This window comes from Bos taurus, chromosome 9 (assembly GCF_002263795.3).
Source record: "Bos taurus isolate L1 Dominette 01449 registration number 42190680 breed Hereford chromosome 9, ARS-UCD2.0, whole genome shotgun sequence".
NCBI lineage: Eukaryota > Metazoa > Chordata > Mammalia > Artiodactyla > Bovidae > Bos > Bos taurus.
This window is the reverse complement of record NC_037336.1, coordinates 73,627,581-73,652,175: the sequence shown is the minus strand read 5'-3', so window position 1 is coordinate 73,652,175 and position 24,595 is coordinate 73,627,581.

Sequence of the window (24,595 nt, the reverse complement as noted above, 5' to 3'; positions counted from 1 at the left end):
AACTCTGGGAGACAGTGAAGGACAGGGAAGCCTGGAGTGCTGCAGTCCATGGGGTTGCAAAGAGTTGGACATGACTGAGCAACTGCACAACAAACAACAAAGCTTATTTTATTCCTGATTAATGAAAAAACAGCTAGGTAGTGTGCCTTAAAAATAGTCACATCTGAAATTAGTATGTGAATTTTTTAAATTGTAATTTCAAAACTAACATTGGTATTCATAAAACCATAGAATGGAAGTAAGTTTGAGTGCCTGGGACCCTTGAGGTCATGAAATTGAGTTTTCCACCCAGACAGACATGGTTGTTCAACTTTTCCCTAAATATTACCCTTGTGAGGAAATAGCTTCATCACAAAGCAATCCAATTTATTACTAGAGAACTTTAATCATTAGAACATCCTATTTTATCTATTTTTATGTAGCCTTTAGGAAAATCTTATAACCTTCTGCCTAGAGCTTCAAGAAGAGACATTAGAAGAAAGTTTCTGGGAGCCTCCTTCTTCTCTGGCCTTGGATAATGAACCCTAGTTCATCTTACCATTTTTTCCATAATATTGTTTCCAGAATCATAAACACTTTAGTCACCCTCCTCCAGATGTGCTATTAATTTTCCAGTATCCTTCCAAATATATGGCAGCCAGAACTTGATTGTCCAGCCAAATGAAGTGACTGGTGTTGAATACCGTGGGATGATCTAGTCTCTGTATTTCTCCTAATGAATTAGATTTTGGGATCATATGTCACAGCATTGCTTCATGTTGAATTTATGCTTAATGAAAACCTCTAAACTATAAAATTATAAAATTAAATCCAGATAGAACTCCAAAGATGATCTTATCCTACATCCTCTTTCTCTGCTGCTGCTAAGTCACTTCAGTCGTGTCCGACTCTGTGTGACCCCATAGACAGAAGCCCACCAGGCTCCCCCATCCCTGGGATTCTCCAGGCAAGAATAGGGAAATTAAGAATCTAAAAAGATTTGGTGCCAACAGTCACACAGTTAATTTGTGACATAAACAAGATTAAATTTTAAACATCTGAATACAATGCTTCATTTCCCTTAAAAAATTTTTATTTTCATGCAAAGTGCTTTGAGTTTGTTCTTCCTCCCCATTTTCCACTTAAGTAGTTAGTCTTTTAAGCTAACTGCAAAATTTTCCATTTATCTTTCTGCATGTGATATTTATGGCTTTGTGGACTCCATGAAATTTCCAGTTACTGGAACTTTTTAAAAGATTAAGTGAAGAAGCTTAAGAAAAGCTAGTGAAAAACCCATAATCTTTGTATTAAAATGGTTTTCTGGTTTTTCCAATGGGAAATGTTATTTAATCCCATTCGCCTCTTGAGGGCAGCCCTGTGTACTACTCTGGGTCAGTCGCTTTGTCTTGCTTGATCTGATAGCAAAACATCCAATATTAGATAATACTTCTCATTCACTTGTTAATCTCTGACTGTCCTTGTCTTCATCCAAGGAACATATGCCACCCTAGAAACAACTTCGCCTCTGTTAACCTTTGAGTCCTTAAGTAATATCGCCTCCTACTAACTTCATTCAGTTGGATCTCAGCAATGATTGAGCATGACGTTTTATTAGTTCACTCCACCTTCCAGAGGCCTGGGTTTCAATCCTCCCCAGTAAAATCTCACAGTTTGGCACCTTGAATTCATCAGTTTATCCCCACCTATTCATGCTGCTGCTGCTGCTAAGTCGCGTCAGTCATGATCGACTCTGTAGACAGACTCTGTAGACTCCCATAGACAGCAGCCTGCCAGGCTCCCCCATCCTTGGGATTCTCCAGGCAAGAACACTGGAGTGGGTTGCCATTTCCTTCTCCAATGCATGAAAGTGAAAAGTGAAAGTGAATTCACTCAGTTGTGTCCAACTCTTTGTGACCCCATGGACTGTAGCTCACCAGGCTCCTCCGTCCATGGGATTTCCCAGACAAGAGTACTGGAGTGAGTTACCATTGCCTTCTCCATCTATTCATGTCCACCTACATTTTCTCAATTACTTGTAGCATGTCAACTATGTAGAGCACAAATTAGCTGTCATCCTATTTCACTTAGTTCCTCGCTTTGGCTTTTTAAAACTATGGTCAAGCCTACTAATTTCTTCTAATTAATATACAAATATAATTAAATCAAAGAAAACCAATGTGTTATGTATACATCTTGAATGTATACATTATCAATCTTTTGCATTCAATTGCAAACATTGACTTGTAAAGTATTTCATAGTACTCTTGCTAGAGTTCCTTGCTAGAAGATACTGACGGGAGCTACCCTATAATATGGAGAAGGAAATGGCAACCCACTCCAACTTCTTGCCTGGAAAATCCTATGGATGGAGGAGCCTGGTAGGCTATAGTTCTTGGGGTCACAAAGAGTCGGACACGACTGAGTGACTTCACTTTACCCTATAATAACATGGCCTGCAGAGCCCATAGATTAAGGTGTCATGACATAGTTCCCAGTTGCTAGTTCAATGACTTCATTTCACCTACTGTGTGCTTATTATAGTTATTCTAGTTTCTATTCCTGTTTATATTCCTAGCCTCTCACCAAGAATAGCATGGAGATTATTTTTTCCATATTTTGTGGCAACTATGGTTAAGAAGAAGAAAGAAAATGACCTGGACAGCACCCCCTCTTTCTACAGCCCCTTTTCCTTGCCTATCAAGGACTGGGTGTGTGTGTGCTCAGTTGCTCAGTCATGTCCAACTTTCTGTGACCCTATGGGAGATAGCATGCTGGGCTCCTCTGTCCATGGAATTTTTCAGGCAGGAATACTGGAGAGGGTTGCCATTTCTTACTCCAGGGAATCTTCCCAACCAGGGATCAAATCCACGTTTCCTGGGTCTCCTGCATTGGCAGGTGGGTTCTTTACCACTGAGCCACTTGGGAAGGCCCTATCAAGGATTGAAGTGAAATAAAGTAAGTCACTCAGTCATGTCCAACTCTTTGCGACCCCATGGACTGTAGCCTACCAGGCTTCTCATCCATGGGATCCTCCAGGCAAGAATACTGGAGTGGGTTGCCATTTCCTTTTCCAGGGGATTAGGAGAGGACAAAACTATTAAAATAAAAAAAGAAAATCATTTAAAAATTGCTTGGTAGCCTCAACAAACCATGGCAAGTTGAAATGTTATGTACTTCAGTTCTCTTTCTTTCGCTTATCCATTCATCATCCATCTATCCATCCAAATCTACAAGCAAAAATATTTTGAGAGCCCTGACCATGGTCTCAGCTGTTTGATCTAGTTAATTTAAGTGAATATCAGGGTGATATAACTTTTTAAGGTTCTGAAATTTATCAAAAATTCACATGAGAATTATGAGAATTTTGCCCTTGCTTTTAGAAAAGATGGTTCCTATGAAACATTTCAATTACTGGAGCCTGATATAGTTAGTAATCTCAGCTCAATGCTCTCTGCATTTGGTTGATATTGCCTGGTATACCCTGATCTGCCCTGGTAGGCTAGTATGGATTCTTCATTCTGACTTGGCTGATCCTCTAGGTAGAAGCATTGCTAACCCCACACTATTGGTCCTTAGGAATCAGGAAAAAGTTTTCCACTGGTTTAGAGGAAGTCAATCACACATTCAAACACAAGAATCATAGAGGCACGTGTCACTAGATGAATCCTGAAATCACAAATTTAGTTAATACTTACTTCTTATAACAACTCAAGGCAGTCCAGCATAGGAAAAGAGCTACTTTGCCTGCATTCAAATCCTAGCTCTGCCATTTACATATTGTAGGATCATGTACAAGATTCTTAACGTTTCTCTGTCTCAGTTTCTTTAAGACAAGGATAGTAATAATACTTAATTATCAAGATGATTAATATGTTGATACATACATAGAACTTAAATAGTATATGGTAAATATTATGTTATTATAATTTACTCACAACCAGCTAATTATAAAAATGAAAACTAAACATATTCCATTATGTTCCAACATTGTAACTTGTGAATTCTGAATGGTGATACTGTTATATTATCCATATGTCTTTGGTTTATAATTCCATGGTCTGTTTGATCCCAAACAATATTCAATGGGACAAAACAAAGGATTTTCTCCTGTTGGTGAAATTCTGGCATCAGGCCAGTGAAGGCATGAAATAACAGAAGCTGCTATTACATGAATACAGTGTTTATTATTATGTATAAATTTGTAGGCAAATGAATGCCTCTGCTTCAGGGTCCAAGTTTCCAACTTTAATGCTAAGTAGGAAACTGAGACAATCATATGTTTGGCAGAATAGTGAAGGGCAGATGAGAGAGGTGAATTTTAATTAGCTTATTAACTCATTCAACATTTTTCCTCACTTGAGCATGGGGCTCATTCTGGGCAGGCTTCAATAAACATTCACATACTCATAATAGCAATTATAGAAAACATTTTAAACATGTTAGATTAAACTAAAAATCTAAAAATAAACAAAATCCCAACCACTGACCTTGAAACTACAAGCAATAGTTCATTATGCTTCAGAATCCCAAGTGATATATAAACTTAAAGTAGAGAGCTCATAAAAACCACAATAGAAAGGAAACAGCTGGTTAGCAGCTACACAGTAATACCATAGGTTTGTTCTCGTGACAATGAAAAATAAAACATTTAATTAGAGCCTATATGCTCAACTTCTTATCCCTGGTTATTCTGTGGCTAAACAGGAAGGTTCTCCCCTGTTTTATTCCCTTCACATTTGGGCCCAATCCTACAGCCTTAGATGAAAAGCAAAGACACAAGTATCAGCCACATTATCTTCTTTCTAAATGTAAATTCAAAACTCTAATTCATTCAAAGTAAATAGGCACAGCACATCATGAGAGAAAGTGTTTTGTTCAGGGAAACCCAAAGAAAGCATGTTAATTACAACTTATATTTTCTCAGCACCTAACTTAGGAAGAGTTCAAAGCAAATGCACGTGTGGAAAAGGTCAAACTCACCAGCCAAACAGGAAAGCTGTGGAGCTTCTTTTCCATTCTAAGTCATCCATATAAGGTGGGGTTTCCTTTTGTGTTTAAGTTTAGACAGCATCAGAAAAGTCAAACCACAGGAGAATGATGAAGGTTGTGCTAAAATGTGGCTGATGTTTATGTTGTCTATGCCCAACACAACTCTTTGGTGGAAAGTCTGAATCAGCTTCTCTGAGAACTTTATTACATGACATCATCAGAAACTTTTACTGTTTAAAAAATTAGCACACTTGATTAAGCTCAGCTTGGTACCTAAAGAGCCAAATAAATTATGAGTTTCACATAAAAGGCTGTTAATGACAATTCTTTAAATCCTGAAAATGGCAAATAGAATAATGAATTAGAACCCATTCTTGTTTCCTTTTGAGAAGAAGGGAAAGTAATCATTTAACAGCATGAATTTAGGGGAACATACTGATTGATCCCAGATTTTTGGTAGGCACTTTGAGAATATAAAGTTAAATCTCAAAATTCAAGAAACCCTTAAGGTACAGGAGCCATATATAGTTTGTATAATCAAGAAAGGACATAGCACTATGTGAGTTTACCCACCCCCCCCCCACACACACACACACAACAACTTTAGTTCTGTGGTAGGAAAGGTCAAATATATCCACAGGCAATCATTACTCAACAGAGATGGGAAAGATTAAGGAGGATGTTATGACAATAAGACAAGACCATGAAGTGGAAAAAGTATGGCATGTAAGGGGAGCAGTGAGCTACACCATTTATATATCAATTATGTCTCAATAAAGCTGGGGGGAAAGGGAGCCAGTGAGTGATCCAGTAGAGTTAGAGATGGGTCAGGTTCAGAACGATGACAAGCAGTATATTATTGGACCTGAAATTGAGGATGTGAATTCCAGCTCTACCACTTAGGGATCTTGTGACATTGAATAATTTATGCACATTCTCAAACCTGTCTTCTCTTTAGTAAAGTAGAGTTACTAATTGTACATACTGCATACAATTTCTGTGAAAATTAAATGAGGTAATCACTGTGATACTCATAAATGCATACAGTATGTCATGTTCATCTTTATATAACCAGAGACAAGCACAGTGCTTCAAATATAGTAAGTGCTCAATATATATTAGCCTCCCTGATTGTTATGAGTTTTCAGGTAAAACTAGAAAGGTAGTTAGATCCACACCAGCAAGGCCATGACTGTCAGACAAAGGGGTTTGAATGTACACAGAAAAATAGAGAGCCACTGGCAGCTTTTGCAATCAGAGCATTGGGTAAATTAATCTATAAAACAGATTGTAAGGAAACTAGAGTTAGGACCATACTGAGGAGACAAAAGAGAACCTAATCTAGGTTGGTGCTTGTAAACAAGGAAAAGAGGAGAAAGGTAGAAGAGATATCTTGAAAGACTCGGCAGTAAACCATAAGAAACTCAGAGAAGATTCTCGGTATCTTCATAAAAAACAAATGAAAGGACTGAATTCAGAAATGACTTGAGCTCAACATTAGACTGACCACTGGGTAATAAAACATTCTCTAGGGCTTGAATATCCTTAAGACATAAATTCCAAATAAATGAGACATTTATTGGCAGGAAGCTTCTATCTTAAGTGAAAAATAAATAAATAAAGCCAGGAAAACAGATTATTTCTATGACTTAGATCTAAATCTAAATCCTAAGGGAGACATTTATTTAATGAAGTAGTTAAGAGTGCTGACTGCCATACTGCCAGCATTCAGTCCCAGTTCCATCACTTTCTGGCTAGGCAGCAAGTTATTTAACCACTCCATGCTTCAATTTGCTTTATCTGTGAAATACTTGGACCTACTGGTATCTAATTAATGTCAATGTCTATTTCAAGAGGTTTTTTTTAGGATTAATTACTTCTTATACCTTAAATGTGTAGGACTGTGCCTGATACACAATTAGCTACAAATAAGTGTTAGTCTTAATTCCTAAGTTATTTCTGTTTGATCTAGGTGGAGATTTACTGGTGGCACATGGATCACTCACAAATGCTATACAACTTTCCTGTATCTTGCAAGGATTGACTCATATACCACAATGCACTTCTACTCTAATAAGACTGATTAGTTTTCCACTTCACCCCACCTGCCACATCCCTAGGATATAAGATTTAATAACCTTACATGTAATGTGAAATATTAACCCTCCTTGCATGCATATTCATATCACACAGTGAAAGAGCTCTAGAGACCAAGTATTAAAGCTTCAGATGACTGATAACAAACTATTAAAACAAATCCCTTTTGGGGTTTAAAAATATGAAAGACCGGGAGTTCCCTGGTAGTCAAGTGGCTAAGATTCTGCACTCCCAATGCAAGGGGCCCAGGCTCCATCCCTGGTCAGGGAAATAGATCCCACACGCTGCAACTAAGAGTTCACATGGTGCAACTAAGAACCGGAGTAGCCAAATAAATAAATAATATTTTTTAAAAGAATCTCGAAGATCATCAATGCTACTGTGATTTTAAAAAGTGACATTTTCCAACATGTGTTACAGAACCAAAACCCATGTTGAAAGTTTCTCCTATATATGAATTTAAAAGAAAATGAAACAACTTTGTGTTATCTTCTTGGTTAATGAATTTTAAAATAATGTAAAATGTTCTGCTGTTTATCACCACAAGGCAGACAGTTATTGTGTAACTATTGTATAAAGATATAAAATGTAGATAATGTGTTCATAAATAATGAAACATTATACTATTTATCACCACAAAAATACTATAAAAATAGAAAATGTATATCAATTCAAGACTTTTATATTATCATTCTAATATACAAACTTCCCATTGCTTGTCATAGGCCTTTTCAAGCCTTTGGCAATTGATTATTGTTTAATGATAGATGAGCTATTCTAAACAACTCGTTAAATTGAAACTGTATTTTGGATCAATAAAGCATCTGCTGAAATTTTAACTACCCTGAATTATTAATTTAGTGTTGTCATGCTAAATGAATTAATTCCTTCACCCTTCATTGGGTATAAGCTAAGTGCATTGGAGGCTTCCCAGGTGGTTCAGTAGTAAAGAATCTGCCTGCCAATACAGGAGATGTAAAAGACGCTTGTTCAATCCCTGGGTTGGAAAGATTCCCTGGAGCAGGAAATGATGACCCACTCCAGTAGTTTTGCCTGGAAAATTCCTCCAGGACAGAGGAGCCTGGAGGGCTACAGTTCATGGTGTTGTAAAGAGTTGGACATGACTGAGTGACTGAGCACAGACATAAGTGCATTGGAAATCCCTGTTTCTTGATATCTGAAAAAAATAAAGAATGAGCGACAGATTTTAAAAATATCATTCAGAAGGCTGATGAGTGAATTATTGCAAGTTACCACAATTTCAATTTTTAGGCAACTACTTTATTGATTTAAACATTCTCCTTTAAAGCAAAATATAATTAAATGTATCTCGACCTGATCTCAACCTGATCTCACACTGATCGGGATGTGACAATCATGAATGCCAAAAAAGAGCCATTGGAAGTCCAGGTGACCTTTCCAGAAAGTATTTGTGTAGTGACTCTGTAAGTCAAACTAAAAGACCATTCATGATAACTTCATAAAACTACATCCGTCTAGATAAAGCCAACCATGTTTTTACATCACTTCATAATAGAAAGGAACATGATTAAGTGTTCACACCTGTTATCCTCTTATTCATCTTCTTTATCAGCAAAATAAAAACAAAACATGAAAGAAATGAGCTGATCTTTAACCAAAGAACAAAAGAAAATACTCCACCTTCTGCTTATCAGTACTGGCAAACATGTTGCCAAGCTCTAGACTCAACAGAACTTAAAATTACCTGCAGCTAATGGACAGTAACAACATTCAAATTCCTCCCAATAGAGCTGCTGCTGCTGCTGCTAAGTCGCTTCAGTCGTGTCCGACTCTATTCGACCCCAGAGACAGCAGCCCACCAGGCTCCCCCGTCCCTGGGATTGTCCAGGCAAGAACACTGGAGTGGGTTGCCATTTCCTTCTCCAATGTATGAAAGTGAAAATTGAAAATGAAGTCGCTCAGTCGTGTCCGACTTAGCGACCCCAGAGCTACCCAGATGCAATTTATCTCATTACCTCTTGGAAACTGGGTGCCTATGTTTTGTTTGCAGTCAGTTCCATCCCTCTTATTCTTCAAAGCAGGAAATTAGCAGAAAGTAGTGAGAACTTAAAGAACTCAAGCTTCAGTTAGAATGCCCTTATATTCAAATCCTAGCGGCCCTGACTGCCCCGGTGGCTCAGACGGTAAAGCATCTGCCTACCATGCGGCAGACCCAGGTTCAATCCCTGGGTTGGGAAGATCCCCTGGAGAAGGAAATGGCAACCCACTCCAGTATTCTTGCCTGGGAAATCCCATGGATGGAGGAGCCTGGTAGGCTACAGTCCACGGGGCTGCAAAGAGTCAGACATGACTGAGCGAAGCAGCCCTACTTATTAACTGTTTGATACTGGGTAAGCCAGTTTTCTAAACCTCAGCTTTCCTCTACAAAGTAGATGCATGCAAAGGGTTTAGCACACACCCTGGTCCAACATAAGCCCTTAATAAACAGTAAAATTACTATTACAACCTAACTCCCTCCAAGAGAAAAAAAAAAAAGAAATACAGTCTTATCAGTTGTACTTAGTCAAGAGTGGTAAATTTATTCAGCATCAAAGACATGATTTGTGAGTGGATAAGAGCCTTTGTGTTACTTTGTGTTACTTTCAGTTAGAAGAGACAGCAGTAGAGAGAAAAGCAAGGTCAGGATTCAGTTTTTAGGAGGACTGAATAAGATCTCCTAATCATCGTAGCCATTGTGTGTGTGTGCTCAGTGCTGTTGGACTCTTTGCAATTATGTGGACTGTAGCCCACCAGGCTCCTCTGTCCATGGAGTTTTCCAGGCAAAAATACTAGAGTGGATTGCCATTTCTTACTCCAGGGGATCTTCCCAACCCAGGGATTGAACATGTCTCCTGTGTCTCCTGCATTGATAGACGGATTCTTTATCACTGAGCCACCTGGGAAGCCCTAGCAGCCATTAATTTTTTAAATCAATTACATAAATGATCAAAATTATTCTAGCGGTGAGTATAGCAGAAGACACAGATGAAGAAGGGATTGAAGACTAGAGCCCAGTTAGAAGTCAACAGTAATAAATCAAGCTAGAGAAGCTTAGGACCCAAACTAAGGCAATGAATAAAATTAAGTAAAATGCAAAAATCCTGATGCAATTTCAACAATTTGTTGTAGTCAGATTTTGAGTTCTTAGCCTTAGGTCTGTGGAGAAGATTTGTCTATATTATGTGAGGAAAGGAAAAAGCAATTCTTATAGAGAAGTTCAAAGATATACATACATATATATATATAAAACTAAATCACTTTGCTATACACCAGAAACTAACACATTGTAAATCAACTATACTTCAATAAAATAAATTTTAAAACTAGACCAGTACTCAATTGTTTCTTAAAAAATAAAATTAATAAAGATAATAGGGTAACAAATTGGTGCCTTAGTTATATATTCAATAAAATGAGAACAATAATGGTACCTGACTTATATGTTATTTTAAAGATTATATAAATTAGTATGTGTACAACATCAATGCATGATATATACTAAATAATTGTAGTTATTCTTAAAATAATAGTAGTGATAGCATTGTTGTATAGATTATGAACCAGATAAGTAAATGACCATAGATTTCATCTTAGCATTCCATTCAAATCTTTATTGTTTTTAACATATAATTCTTAGAAAGGTTTAAAAAAATCTTATTATCTGGGTAAAACTGAGACAAAAAGAATGCTAAGCATGAAAACTAATGAGTGCTGAGGACTAAAACAGGAAAGCTAGAAAGTAAAACACCATAGTAAAAGAAAGTTGATGTTCATTAGGGCAGTCGCTTAATATATATAGATTCATGTAATCTTCAACTTTTTCATTCCCAAATTTATCACAAAGGAGACATTGATCAGCAAATTAGATACGGGGGAAAAAAAACAACCTGAATTTAGAAGGAAAAGACAAACCAGAGAAATTCTTCTAGAACTCAGATCACAAAGGTAAAGAGACCGAAAATACATACATATACATGGATACATATATATATAAACCAATAAAAGTATAGATCAAAAAAAAGAAACCCCAATCATAGTATCAATATAATAGGAACTTCGGAATGAGAGCAGGGGAAGCATCGGTATTCAAAGGAACAATAGGAAAAAATATTTTCTGATGTAACAAAAAAAAAAGCTTTAGTCTGAAAACTGAGAGTACACATTGTATTTTAGATGAACTTCATGAAAACAGAACCACGCCTACATGAATCTAGACCTAACCCATATTTTTTAGGGGCTGAAGTTCTACTGGTATGCATGGGCCTGGGCTACTAATAGCTGTGCAAGAGACCACCAAGCCAGTAGTCATTTGTACAACAACCTTACACATTCAAAGCATCTCAAGCTCCTCCTAGAATGAGTTTGAGTTGTAAAATATATGTGTGTGTATGTGTGTGTGTGTGTGTTTGCATGTACACACCCATGCATGCACACATTTTTGTTTGCAGAGGGAATAAAGATGGGGAAATGAGGACTGAATATACCTTATTTTCAAGTAACAAAACCATTTCTTAAAAAAAAAATTCTTATCTGTAAGCTCAGTACCTATTCAATATGATAAGATTGATATAGAACATTTTTGACTGAACTTGGTGGAATGAACAATTATTCATTGTGATTGATTAAGCATCAAAAGCTGAAATAACAGATTAAACTAGAAAGATGTTTATTTCTCCTGATTTTAAGCAGTTCCGGGCTGTTATGATCAGGCACTCAAATTCTATCTTACTGATCTACCATCCCTAAGGCTCTGCCCACACCCCACATAGTACAAGATGGCTTACCACCATATCCACATTCTACGCAGCAGAATGGAGGGACACAACATTCCCTTTAGGGAATTCACAGCTTGTTCAGAGCATGCTCATACAGCCATATGCCACTACAGAGAAAAATGAGAAATATAATATTTAGCTCATCAACCACACACCAAAATAAAATTCTACGGAAATAGGGGAAAATAGATTCTGGATAGACAGCTACTATTCTCTAACACAGTTGTCTATCAAACTTCCACCTAGAGAATTCTGAGGCACTTTTGCAAATGTCTCCAGGACACAGCATGAACACCTAAGAGACACTAACAGCACATTCATCCAACAATGGCTGTCAACACATTCTTAAAGAATGGCCCATGAGTGTTCGAAAGATTGTGTTTTCTACTATTGTTGGGCCATATGTATAAATGTTGGGCCATTAAATATAACTTTAAATAATTAAAATGGAAAAGATTTATATTCTCTGACCAAATAGAGTTAAGCTATATATCAGAAGAGGGAAATCTGTGAAAATTCCTAAATATTTAGAAATTAAATAACAGCCTTTTGAATAACCCATGGTCAAGGAGAAATCACAAAAGTAATTAGAAAATATTTTTAACTAAATGACAATGAAAACACAGCATGTCAATATTTATCCAGTTCAGCTGAAACAGTGTTATGGGGAAAAAGGTATAATGTCAAGTGTTTACATTAGAAAGGAAAAAAGTCCTAAAATTCACAGTCTAAGCTTTCACCATAAACTTAAGCCAGTTAAAACTAGAGAAAAGAATGAAAAATTGAGCAAAACAATCAATGAAATAAGGAATAAACAATAGAACATTGAAATAAAAAGTTCAGTTGTTTTAAAAAAAAGTCAATATAGTTGATAAGCATATAGCTAGACTTATTTAAAAAATAAAGTATTAATACCATGAATAAAATACCATCACTACATGTTTTTTGGCTAGTAAAGGGATAATAATGGAATATTATGAAAAACAGAATACAGTATTATATATTTGCTTACTTAGATAAAATACTAAAATACAAAGGAAACTTAGGTTCAAGTGGCTTCATTAATGAATTATATCAAATATTAAGAAATAAATTATATCAATACTACACAAATTTGCCTCAAAAATGTCTCAACTCATTTTAGAAGATTAGCATTTCTCTAACACCAAAACCAGATAAAGGCATTACTGAAAATATTTTCTAATTTAAATAACAACTACAGACCAAAATTCTCATGAATGTAGTTGCAAATATTCATAACAGAATATTACCAAATTTAACACAGCATTAAATAAAATGATAATACATCATAGTTTATTGCAGAATTTCAAGGCTACATAACATTTGAAAAATCAATAAATGCAATTCAACACATAAATAAAGGAAGAATCATAAAGTCATCTCAGTTGGTACAAAAACTAATACTCTTTCATGAAAAAAACTCTCAATGAACTAGGAATAGAAAAGAATTCCCCTAACTTGATAAAGGATTTTTGTGACTCTTACAAACTATTATCATACCTAATGTTGAAATATTAAATACTCCCCCACCACAGCCCATAACTGGGAACAAGAAATAATGTCCACTTTCATCATTTCTATTCAGTGTTTTATTGGAGGTCCAAAGCAGACCAATAAGGGAGAAAGAAAAATAAAAAGTATGAATATTGGAAATAAAAAAGTAAAAGTAAAATGTCTTTGTTTTCAGGTAATGTACTAAATCCCAAGAAATCTACTAAAAGCCTACTAGATTTAATAAATCAATTTATAAAGGCAGCAGATTATAAAATCAATATATAAGAAGTATTTGTTTCTACTTACTAGCAAGAAACAAGTGCAAAATTAAAATTTTCAAATGTTATTTTTAGTACATCAATAACCATGAAATTCTTAGAGATATATATGTGCCAGACTTGTACAAGCAAAACTATAAAAAATTCTTACAATAAATTAATGAAAAATTAACTAAATGGAGACATATACTATGTTCATAGATTAGAAGACTCAATGCTGTTAAGAGGTCAATTCTTTGCCAAGAGGTTTACCGTTTCAGTGAAATTCTGGTAAATATTCAGACAGCTTTATGACAAAAATAGGCAAGCTGATTCTGAGATTTAAATCAAAATGCTAAAGACTTCAAATAGCCTAGACTAAATTTTTTGAAAGAACAAATTTTAAGCACTTTTTCTTTGATTTCAAGATTCATTATAAAGCCACAGTCATCAAGACAATACAGTATTGATTTAAGGACAGGCACATAGATCAACAGAATGAAGTACCCATAAAGGGGCTTCCCTGGTGGCTCAGGGGTAAAGAATCCTCCTGCAATGCAGGAGCCGCAGGTTTGATCACTGAGTTGGGAAGATTCCCTGGAGGAGGGCATGGTAACCCACTTTAGTATTCTTGCCTGGAGAATCCCATGGGCAGAGGAGCCTGGCAGGCTGCAGTCCATAGACTTGCAAAGAGTTGGACACGACTGAAGCAACGTAGTATGCATGCACATGTTCCATAAATGGGCCCGTACATATACGGTCAGTTGACTTAACAAATGTTCCAAAGTGCTTCAATAAAGAATAGTGATTGCAACAAGGAGTTCTAGAAAACTGGATATTCATGTAGGAAATTGAGCCTCCACTCATTTTACAAGGCAAATAAAAATGAATTTGAAATTGATCACAGACCTAACTATAAATGATGAATCTATAAAATTTAAAGAAGAAGGTAGAGAAGAGTTTCACAATACTTGGTTGGAGAATTACTAGACAGAACACAAAAAGCATACATCACTCCATATACAGACGGAAAAGACTAAATTAAAAAGAGACAATTCCAAGTGCTGGTGAAGATGTAAAACAACTGGAACTCTCATACATTTTGGCTGGAGGAGCAAAGAGGTATCAATACGGTAGTGTCCTGAGTGACCTCAAAAAATCATCAACAACTCTATGGATTCCCTTTCCCAAACTTTCATCTGGTACAATATCCCCTCTACTCTGTGAGTTCCTGAAGCTCCCCTTTTCAGTTCTTCAGTCAAAAAGCTGGCACTTTGTTATCCCTCTCTGCCACTCCGTACTGTGACTGCATGCACCTCTGGACTCAGCGGTGGGAGGACAGATATAGAAAAACAACAATAAGGGTTTACCCCCTCTCTTGGGACCTTACATCCTCCAATCTGAGAAAAAAGGTCCATTCCCCCGGAGTCTGAGGCACCTATAAACTTTTGCTGACGCCACTGACACTCTGCCACTTTTCGGATCCTATACTTTGGACTAAAAACCTTTTGAAGCTCTTCCTGTTCACTCCTCTATGTGCACTTATAGATTCTGGTTGCCTTGAGCCTAAGCTAAAGGATACCAGAGGCAAAAATGACGAATTTAACGACTATTTTCTTCAAATTGTGGTCTCCTTCCCCACCACATCTGCTACCATTTATTTTTTAGGATCTGCAAATACTTGTTCTATGCGTTCAGTCCAGGATTTATAGCTACATTCGGTGGGAAAGACAAGGTAGAATGTACTCTAAATGACTCTCACCATACTCACTCCATCTCTGCATACAGAATATGGCAACAAAGAACTGTGCTTTTATTAAGTATTTTAGTGTTGTTAAGTGATGCTAATTTTCATCTTAGAGAATAAAGACAATCTGAATATTTACCAAGTAAAACCATATACAACAGAAATAAAATTGTCCCCAGAGAACACTATCTAGCCAATAAATACTTAATAAAGAGTTAAAAGTAGACCTTTTTTTGGCGGGGTGGGGATTCTTCATGAGTACACATAAATTTTTTAAATTGCCAAAATGTGGTTTAATGGTCAAAATATAGTAAGTCACTTTGTTATATAATCAGTAAATTATTTTCACAGGTGGACTTAATAAACTCTTCACTGATATAAAATATGTAGTGTTTAACTCCACTGCTTAGTCAGTAAATGCCTCTCAGTGCCTCTCTCAGACATCATAGTGAAAAAGTGAAAGTGTTAGTCGCTCAGTAGTGTCCAGCTCTCTGCGACCCCATGGACTATAGCCCACCAGGCTCCTCTGTGCATGGAATTCTCCAAGCCAGAATACTGGAGAGGGTTGTCATTTCCTTCTCCAGGGGCAACCCAGGGATTGAACCCAGGTCTCCCGCACTTCAGGAAGATTCTTTACCATTTGTGCTACCCAGGAAATGCGTAAGTAAATGTTCTTTCAAATTCTAGAATAGGATTCTAAGAGGTGGAAGAGATGTGAGGGAGAACTCGTTCAAATACATCTTCCAGTTCAGGAGCCAGGCAGGAAGAAAATTCTCCCAAAGGAGAGGCAATTCTTTTGACTTTCACCTTAACTGTTCTTGACTGATAATGCCAAGTGGATGGCACCAATGGTTCAACCCCTCATTTTGGAATGAGGCTCTCATCCCACGCAGCTGCCGAGTTTGTCCACTGCCTTGCCCAAGACCCCACCCCTCTGGGACAGCCCACTTTGACCTAAAGACAGTCAGTGTGAGAAGGGAGTTCCCAGGGGGCAGGAATGGGGTACAAATTTTATCCCAATTCAAGAAAAATCTGAAGAGCAACCTGAACTCCTTGGGATGGCTGAAGACCACAGTTTCCCTTCTGCTCAAATCTGCTTCCAGTGTTGTGCTGCTGCTTCGGCTGCTAAGTCGCTTCAGTCGTGTCCAACTCTGTGCAGCCCACCAGCCTCCTCCGTCCCTGGGATTCTCCAGGCAAGAATACTGGAGTGGGTTGCCATTTCCTTCTCCAATGCATGAAAGTGAAAAGTGAAAGTGAAGTCGCTCAGTCGTGTCCAACTCTTTGAGACCCCATGGACTGCAGCCTACCAGGCTCCTCCGACCATGGGATTTTCCAGGCAAGAGTACTGGAGTGGGGTGCCATTGCCTTCTCCTCCAGTGTTGTAGCTGAGACCATTCTCCAATAAACTTCCCTCAAATAAACCTCTATCTCTATAAACTCTTTTCTTAAATTAGCCTAAGACAACTGAGCAAGAGAGAGGGATAGGGAAAACACATTTACACACACTATGGTGTGCAAATTAGTTTATCAGATCAGTTTTTCTTGCTTTGCAGAAGGAAATTAAAGTAACCTCAAAGTATTAAATCACCTAAGAGGGGGCAGAGTATGGGGGAAAATGCAAATCTTTTGATTCAGTAATTTAACTCCAAATGAAATATCTAAAGTAGTTACCAGAAAACCACATGAATATTTATGTTTAAGAATGTTTATTGAACCATTATACATAAAAGTGAAAAGTGTGAAAAATCTAAATGACCCAGATGAGACAGGGGAGTTCAATAAATTATAGAAATCTCATATGATGGCTGTTCCATTAAAGAGCAAATTATATAATGTTAAAGAAAAAAAGTTAAACATATATGATCCCAATGGCATTAAAATGTTTATAGATATGCATTTTTAAGATAATTTGATACTTGTTAAAAACACTGATAATTTTTCTTTTTTTTATGTTTCTCTGATCTTATAAATCTTTACAATGAAATTGTATTGTTTATAACCAGAAAAAAAATCATGATTTTATAAAAGCTAGTTTCAACAAATATTTACAGCAAATTTCTAGTAAAATTACTAAAATGAAAGGAAAAAATATACTTTCTAAAGATTTGTTATGCTTTTAGTCATCTTTTAGACATAAAGATAAAAATAATTACTTAGGCAAGTTAGTGAACTTGTAGAATATTTCCACAACTGAAATTTATACGTGTACTTTCACACTTATTAAGAGAAGGCTCCTTGTTTTGTGGGGCTTGATGGGAACTAATTCTATTTTAAAATTGAATCCTCATAAAATGTCTACCTGTGTGTACTTTTGAGTTTAAAGGAATTTCTTTTGTGGATAAAGCAGCTTGACACTCATAACTTTAAAATACAGAATAACGGTGGTTTAATCACTAAATTGTATCTGACTCTTGCGACCCTGTGGACTATAACCTGCCAGGCTTCTCTGTCCATGGGATTTCCCAGACAGGAATACTGGAGTGGGTTGCCATTTGCTTCTCCAGGGGATCTTCCCGACCCAGGGATCAAAGCTGTGTCTCTTGCATTGCAGGCAGATTCTTTACCACTGAGCCACGAGGGAAGCCCATAGAAGATTAAGTATACCAAATAATCCTTCATAAGAATATATTATGAACATATAAAGACAGTGGGCAGGGACTAATTGCCTGTGGGATTATCTTTTATATAACTAAATAAGCAAATATTAATAAATATACATTTAAGAATTGTACACAAGAAGTGCAAATGAACTATCAATAAAAAAAGTTACAGAAATGGATGTGTATTCTCTGAAGACAAGACACTTCAAATGACAAAATATAAATAAATGATAAGCAAATATCACATAAGATTTATGATTATGATAATTAACAGATTTGAACTTACAAGGTCTGTATATATATATATATAGGTATATATATACACATACATATATGGGCTTCCCTGATGGCTCAGCTGGTAAAGAATCCTCCTGCAATGTGGGAGACCTGGGTTCAATCCCTGGGCTGGATAGATCCCCTGGAGAAGGTAAAGTCTACCTACTCCAGTATTCTGTCCTGGAGAATTCCATGGACTATATAGTCCATGCAGAGAAGGCAATGGCACCCCACTCCAGTACTCTTGCCTGGACAATCCCATGGACAGAGGAACCTGGTAGGCTGCAGTCCATGGGGATGCTACGAGTCGGGCGTGACTGAATGACTTCACTTTCACTTTTCACTTTCATGCACTGGAGAAGGAAATGGCAACCCACTCCAGTGTTCTTGCCTGGAGAATCCCAAGGATGGAGGAGCCTGGTGGGCTGCCACCTATGGGGTTGCACAGAGTCAGACACAACTGAGTGAATTTCACTTTCACTTTCATATACACATATACGTTTGTAGGATGTTCTTCAACACAACAAAGCTAGTTTTGCTTGAAGTTTAGTCAAAGGATGAGAAACAATGAAACCACATTGTTTTAACCAAATAATTGTTTTAACCAAATAATATCTTGTATCTTCATATATAACTGTTTTTGTTATTTTTACTAAGGAAATGAATTTCCACACCAAAATTGGGGGGGAAAAATCACAGTGAAGAATGTAAATGGCAACATTCAGGATGGATAGGAAGCAATCATTGGGAGAAGGGGCTGGTCTTCATTTCACTGAGACCCACAGAAGGTGAAAAGCAGTCAATAAGTAACATTACTAATTCTACTATCTGTAATCTAACTGGTGTGTTATCTCAAGGGCACATTCTCTTTAGTAGGAGAGGGAGGACAAATACTCATGGAAGTAGCTATGGGTTACACAGAATAGACTCTTCAGAAAAATGCATTGTGTCTGAACAGTCAACACAACTGAGTAAATAAGCACAATGCAAGTGACTAAGAGGACAATGAGGCCCTCCCCCTATAATTATAAATCCCACCTTGGAAAAGGTGATTTGGCTATATCTAAGGATAATGATAATGCATTTGTAATTCTACAGTATTTTTAATTGACTTAGCTAGGAATGATTGAAGGTGGGAGAAGAAGGGAACGAGAGAGGATGAGATCGTTGGATGGCATCACTGACTCAACGGACATGAGTTTGAGTAAACTCCAGGAGTTGGTGATGGACAGGGAAACCTGGCGTATTGCAGTCCATGGGGTCGCAAAGAGTCTGACACAACTGAGTGACTGAATTGAACTGAACTGAACTGAGACACATTTAATTCATGGTTGAAAAATAATATCTAAGATAGAAAAAGAATTATGCCTTACCCAGTCTTATATAAAAACAATTTTTAAATCAACTATGTTGTATGTTAGCATGTTGCATGTGTTCTCAGTCATCTCTGACGCTTTGTGACCCCATGGACTGTAGCCTACCAGGCTACCCTGTCCATGAGATTTTCCCAGCAAGAATACTAGAGTAGGTTGCTATTTCCTCCTTCGGATCTTCCTGACCCAGGGATCAAACCTATGTCTCCTACAGCTCCTACACTGAAGGAGGATTCTTTATAGCTAAGCTACCAGGGAAGCTCTTAAATCAACTACTCACGCCTGCTAATTTGCCTCAGTCATGTCTGACTTTTTTTAACTCCACGAAGCTCCTCTGTCTATGGGATTCTTCAGGCAAGAATACTGGAGTGGGTTGCCATCCCCTCCCCCAGGGAATCTTCCTGGCCCAGAAACCAAACCCACATCCCTTATGTCTCTTGCATTCGCAATCAGGTTCTTTACCACTAGCACCACAAGGGAAGCCCTAAAACAACTCTATTTAAATTTAAATACATAGATAAATAGAGATTTAGATGCTAACCAAGCCCTTCTTTAGGTGGAAGTCTAATCAACTTTGCTACACCACACTAAGGAGATTTTCTAAAAAGTACACATTGCACAGTGACCTTAAAATAGCAACCAGAAGCATCTGACCAGATGAATTCACTGGTAACCAGCCCAGCACCTGCCCAGGGTTCCAAATTTACACAGTGAGTATAAACATAAGACTGTTTGTGAAACAATTCCAGCCTAGAGAGCATTTTATGGAAATTAAAAGAAAAAATTTCTAAGATTTTGTGAGAGAATAGAGCTTGAGTAATGACATCTCATTGAGACTTTATTCCATTAGTACTATACATTTTTTTTAAAAAATAAAAATTAAAGATAATTTTTTCCAGCTTTACTGAAGAAGTAGAAGAAGTGAAGTCGCTCAGTTGTGTCTGACGCTTTGCGACCCCATGAACTGTAGCCTGCCAGGCTCCTCTGTCCATGGGATTTTCCCGGCAAGAATATTGGAGTGGGTTGCCATTTCCTTCCCCATTACTGAAGTATGATTGACAAATAAAAATTGGGTATATTTAGATAGTGCAATATGATTTTTAAGGTGTACAACATTATAATATACATTGTGAAATGATGACTACAATCAAGTTAATTAACACATCCATTACTTCATATGGGGAATTCCCTGGTGGAATTCCCTGAGGATTCCTCAGATGGTAAAGAATCTCCCTTCGATCTGCAGGAGACCTGGGTTCCATCTCTGGGTTGAGACGATTCTCTGGAGAAGGAAACGGCAACCCACTCCAGTATTCTTGCCTGGAAAATCCCATGGTCAGTGGAGTCTGGCAGGCTATAGTCCATGGGGTCGCAAAGAGTTGGACAGGACTGAGCAACTTCACTTACTTACTACTTCATATAGTTACTTTGTATTTGTACACGTGTGTGTCTGTGTATATGGTAAGCACACCTTTGAGATCTACTCTGTTAGTGAATTTCAAGTATACAGTACAGTATGATTAACAATAATCACCATGATGTTAATTAGATCCCAAGAACTTATTCTCTGTATAAATGAAAGTTTGTATTCTTTGACCAACTTCTCCCTATTTCCTCCAACACGTAGCCCCAAGCAACCACTATTACACACTCTAGTTTCATAATATAGATTTTTTCAGATTCTGCATATAAGTGAGGTCATACAGTTGGTCTTTTGGTTTCTGGCTTACTTAGCATGCTGTCCTTGAGGTTCATCAATGCTGTTGAAAATGGCAAAACTTCCTTCTTTTTTATGGCTGAATTATATTTTACTGTGCATGTATGTGTGTGTGTATGCTCAGTCGTGTCTGACTCTTTATGAATCCATGGACTATAGCTCACCAGGCTCCTCTGTCCATGGGATTTTCCCAGCAAGAATACTGGAGCAGGTTGCCTTTTCCTCTTCCAGGGGATCATTTTTATTACCTATCAACTAACTTTTAGGTTGTTTCCATTTATTGGCTATTATGAATAATGCAGCAATGAACATGAAAGTGAATGTGAAACCGCTCAGTCGTGTCTGACTCTTCGTGACCCCATGAACTGTAGCCTACCAGTCTCTTCCGTCCATGGGATTTTCCAAGTAAGAATACTGGAGTGGGTTGCCATTTCCTTCTCCAGGAGATCTTCCTGACCCAGGGATTGAACCCGGGTCTCCCGCATTGTAGGCAGACGCTTTACCATCTGAGACACCAGGGAAGTCCTTACATCTCTTTGAGATACTGATTTAATTTCATTTGGCTATGTATACACTTGGAAGTCAGACTTCTGGATCTTATGGGAGTGCTGTATTTAATTTTTTGAGGAATCTCCATACTGTTTTCCATAATGGTGTACCAATCTACATTCTTACCAACAGTTCACCAGGGTTCCGTTTTTCCCACATATTCACTGCATTTCACCATTAGTTATAATAGAATTAAGCAAGTGTTTTTAATGAACCTATAGAATCTGTAGAAATTTAGTTCACATGAAAGGAATACAGTATACAAAATGAATTCAAAATCAAGAATGCCATTAAGATTTGTGAAAATAAAGAAACTTTATGTCCGCAGTACAAAATTATAGGTCTTCAGTATAACATTTAAAGTTACAAATATATCATTTTCCTGCTATAGAAGAAAAACACACAGAGAAGTTTGCACAAACATACTCCCCACACTGATCTTATAAAATTATTAAATAAAACTTTCATACTATTCTGAGTACTTAACTGGTTAGAGTTTGCCATTATTGAACATGTTTGCACACAGGGCTGCTGTTTTGAGATCAGCTATTTCTAATAATAGCAATTTCAATGGAAGTTTTTAGGAATACTATGAATTACATGCTATGATTTCATTGGTTTGAAGCAAGCTCAAACATAAAGAACCAAGATGGAGAAGAGGCAGTCTGCCCAGGTAGAAAGTGCTCTGGAGAAGGAATAGGAGGAGGAGAAGCAGGACTGGGAGCAGAGACAGGTATACCATCGCTTGGGTGGTTGTTGAACCTGAGTGTCAGTTTACTCATGGGACAAATGTGGTAATGATATGTACCTAGCCAAGGTAACAGGATTGCTATAATGACCAAATGTGTCAGGAAAGCACATGGCATTACACCTATCAGGTACTAATCACTGAGCTTGAACGGGACCCTACTCTGAACCTCAGTTTCTTCGTCAATACACTGTGGAAATGAAAAAAATGAAAGGTTTTTCAAAATTAGTTTTGCAATACACTCATTTTTCAAGCCAAATCTCATATAGAACTTTGAAATACAGAATCTACTGAATACTAGTCCTAACCTGGGAAAATCTATCACTGAAATTATGGTTCTTTTGGTAAAAATCATCACCTGTATGCCTGCCTCTGCTCCAATAGCCTCTCATTACCTGAAAATATAGAACAAAATTACCTGCTGCTGCTTTTCTTTAAAAAAAGAAAAAATATATATACATATATATATATATATATATATATATATATATATATATATATATATATATAATGGCTTGTTAAGCTCTAAATTAATTTCCTTTCTTTGTTCTCAAAAGCAGAAAAGATTTACTGGATCCTCAAAGTGTATAATAAAACAAAATTATTTTTAGATGGTTTTATTTTTGACTAGTATTTGCTTATTAAATGTCTATGTTAAAAGAAAATGTTCTAAATACCTTTGGTTGATTAATGACTCACGCTAAGGTGAGGATCCTTCATCAAAGTCAAGTGAAAAATGAAAAGCATAATGAGAAACAGGAATATTTTCTGACTTCTAACAATGTTCCATTCATCAGATCAGGCTCACTTTTTTATTAAGCCTGAAAGAAAGCATGACTAATGTAGAATCTTTTCCAAAGCAGCCTTCTATACCTCCAAAATGACTTTACCATAAATTCTGAAATATTTCCTCCCTTTACAGAACCAAGCAAGCATGATTTTTATAGCAACCATGGCTGGGTGTGTGTGTATAAAACAGTATATGTTATCCATGCCTTCCTTACTAATACTCTACTTTTTATATATTGGACTTTCTCCTGTTAATTTTATTAAGAGTCAGGTCCCTCTGCTCCAAAGAGAACAGGCTATCATTTGTGATGTGATTGCATGTCTCCTCTTTAAGAACTGTAGATATTTTCTATAGTTTTGACTCCATAATATAGAGTATCACACCCATACATTTTCCCCCAAGTTAATTATAATAAAATTCTCAATATCACTTTTTAAAAATAGAAACAGGCTTTCAGTCTTTTTGTGGTTATAAAAACTGCCTTTTAAGTGCATGAAACTACAAATAAAATGTATAAAAAATAGTAAGAAAATAAAATTACCCATAATCCTCTACTTAAAATATTTTGATAAATACCTTTTTATATATTTAATGCACATGCAACTATGTATATTATTGAAACAGGCCCCTATTTTTCACTTATCAATATAGCATGAATTTATTTTATGATAATAAATATAAGCATCTTATTTTAATAGTTCTCTGGTAACCCATTGTGTGGACATATCAACATACATTATTACCAATTTTATATTAACAGACATTACAATATTTCTAAGTATCTACTATTATAAAAGATTTGGTGATTAATGTCCTTGTACTCTTGAATACATATATTCAAAATATATAAACAGGCCTAAGCATCAATCAATCAAAACTGATGCCAGCTACAGAAAAGGTAAGGCACATATGCACCTTACACTTACATATGCAACCAACAGGGTCCACATGAGTCTGGTTTATACTTTGCAGATTTACTTTGTATAGAGAATTTTAATAATTGAATAGTATAATCCACTGATTCCAGGGCACACTTTAAAAAATCCTAACTTTGAAATTAGAATACGTCTTACGATGTTTATGTCATTATTTAACTGGTGGCATCCTATTTCCTGGGGCTTCCCTGGTGACTCAGTGGTAAAGAATCTACCTGCAATGCAGG